Below are 2,900 nucleotides of genomic sequence, written 5' to 3'. Positions count from 1 at the left end.
GTGGATTGTTTAAACATATATTGTTTTTCATTTTGTTGGCATTTAAATTTCTCATTTCTTTGACTTTTTGGCTTATATTTTATTTAAACAATTTATGTTATCTTTGTTGCTTTGTCAAGTGTACACTGATAAAATAATCTCTCTCAAAACCCTCTCTACCATCTTCCTGTGGCTTCCCTATATTTTATCCACTTCACTGGAATTACAGTTTCTATTTCTTGGTTACCTACTAAAGTGGAAATATCATTGGATCTAGAGCCTGGACAACCAGCAGAGACCTACCTCTTTTATCTTCTAGTTCTGTGATATTGTGCAAGTGTTTTCAGCTCTCTGTAGAATACTTTTATATTATATTATCTACCTCACATATTGTTGCAAGGAGAATCCTTTGGAAATATTAAACAATAATAGTCATGTGAGCTCATATTATTTCAACAGATAATGATGAAATAGGTTATGGCTAAGGAATTAATGCCTCCAGCTTCTGGTAACTTAGGAAATTAACTATTAGATTTTCTTTACATATTTCTATTGTAAAGGAAAATCAGTTGTTAGCTTTACATTCTTTTTCTTGATTATAAGTTTCAAAAAATAACAGTAATGTGTGAAGTGTAACTGCAAGTGTTCACTGAGGTGTTAATTATTCTCACCGAGGCAGTTCATCTTAAGCTCAAATTAAGAAGTAATTAGGCTTGACAATAGAAGTGTAAACAGGATGTTAACTGGTAAGTTTGTCAACTGATTTTACTTGCTACAAACATATCCATGTCATCTAAACAAACTGTAAAGAACTTCACGAAAATACTTCATTTCTCAACAGACAATATTATTATATTCTAAATAAATAAACCTTTCTGAGAAACAAAATTCCTTTGCCCTGGGAGTTTCTTTTTAGCATTCTCTCATTCTGTCCAGAATTCCTTGGCTCACAGGTAGTATTTCTTCTCATGCTAAAATTTATCTGATAAATATTCCCTTTTTCCCTATATGAACAGGTCATCTCAGATACAGTATTAAGAGAATATTTCTTTTCCTTCATTCACTAGGATTTTTTTAATGAGTAAAAGGTACAAAATTCATCTTCATCAGAATTATAACTTATCTCTTTTCCCAGCTGGAATCATGGTGGGTATAGAAGAAATCCCTTCTGAAAAAGCAAAAGACTTTCACAGTATTGAAGGCCAAATGCTTGAAGAAGATGGCTATAAAAATAAAATACAGAGAAAAGTTGCATATGAAAAAGCTAAATCCTACCATAAGGAGTACAAACAGATGTATAGAAGTGAAATCTAGCTGACTAGAATGGCACACAAAGCTATCAACTACTATGTACCTGCTGAACCCAAGTTAGCTTTTGTGATCAGAATCAGAGGTATCAATGGTGTTAGCCAAAAGGTCTGAAAAGTATTGCAGCTTCTTTGTATTTACTAAATCTTCAATGGTACCTTTGTTAAGCTTAACAAGGCTCTGATTAACATGCTGAGGATTGTGGAACCATGCATTGCATGGGGTTACCCAAGCCTGAAGTTTGTGAATGACTTGATTTACAAGTGTGGTTATGGCAAGATCAAGAAACAGAGAATTGTTGTGATGGATAATGCCCTTATTGCAAAATCTCTTGGTAAATACGGAATTATCTGCATGGAGGACTTGATCCATGAGATCTACACTGTTGGCAAGCACTTCAAAGCTGCCAACAACTTTCTGTGGGCCTTCAAATTATCTTCTCCATGAGGTGGAAGGAAGAAAAAGACTACACATTTTGTGGAAGTTGGAGATGCTGGTAACAGGGAAGACCAGATCAACAGGCTTATTAGAAGAAGGTCTCTACCATGATTATTTTTCTAGTGGTTTGTTTATAAAAATGACTGTGATAAAGTTGATATTTGCTTTATTGGACACATTTCTGATTAATTGGGTTATGTCCTTGGCCTTATCTTTCAAGCTAAATGAAATTCGTAGAAACCTAGAGAGATAAATCCTGGAGAGTAGAGGGAGTAGAGGTATATTTGGTGGCAAATGGATCTAAGCCACTGTAACAGCAAGCACCATGGCACATCCAGGATGGCCTGCTAGCATAGGTTCTTTGATCTGCTTTTAAAGGAAAGACAACTTCTTAAAGGAGTCAACAATCTTACTTTTATTACACTCACTAGTTCAGGGGAAAGGTCACCACCCTGAATGTATAGAAAATACAAGAAGAGAAAATGCAAGCAGAGAAATTAGCACACAGCTCAACAGACAGGGCTCCAACACTCTGAGCAAAGTAATACAACCACCTACATATACCACAGCATGGGGGAACGATACATCTGAGTAGTGGGAGGCAGAGGGAGCTCTAAACAAAGGGCTACTCAGAGCCCCATCCAGGGAATCCAAAGGTCCTTCTCATAAGCAAACCCCCAAAGCACTTTAGGCTAACAGGCTCAGAGCCAGAAGGCATTACAAACCTTGTGACTCAGTGCCTAATTAGCTTAGTACCAAAAGGTGTGAAAGTCTTCCTGCAAGCAAGCCTCCCCCTAAGTAAGCCTCCCCTTTGGGCAAGTTCCTCCTCAGGCAAGTTCCTCCCCACCAGGCTCTATGTGAATCAGGATGTATCACAGCTGTGAGCTGTAGTTCAAAGCAGCAAGACATCTATGATTGAACTCATGTGGTCATATTGGCCTACTAATGGATGTGGGACATCTTCCCATTCCATTAACATTACAGCCATTAAGACCACCTGATCAGCCTGTTGATTCCAGACATTACTTGAGCAATCTACTTTACAATATAACATGTGTTTATTGAGAAGAAATTGCTGTAACTTTACCTGAAGCATGTGTAGCTGTTATTGGAGAAAACATAATTTTCCTTTGTGGGGAATGTGTTGATGATGTCATTATTGACACGAATAGCCT

General features: G+C 37.0%; 1 pseudogene; it reads left to right on the top strand.

Annotated features, from left to right (window-relative positions):
- Positions 1-1,183: 1,183 nt before the first annotated feature.
- Positions 1,184-1,836, top strand: LOC118857782 (annotated as a pseudogene).
- The last annotated feature ends 1,064 nt before the right edge of the window (positions 1,837-2,900 follow it).

The sequence above is a fragment of the Trichosurus vulpecula genome, chromosome 7 (assembly GCF_011100635.1).
Source record: "Trichosurus vulpecula isolate mTriVul1 chromosome 7, mTriVul1.pri, whole genome shotgun sequence".
Classification (NCBI taxonomy): domain Eukaryota; kingdom Metazoa; phylum Chordata; class Mammalia; order Diprotodontia; family Phalangeridae; genus Trichosurus; species Trichosurus vulpecula.
This window is presented reverse-complemented; position numbering and strand designations above follow the sequence as displayed.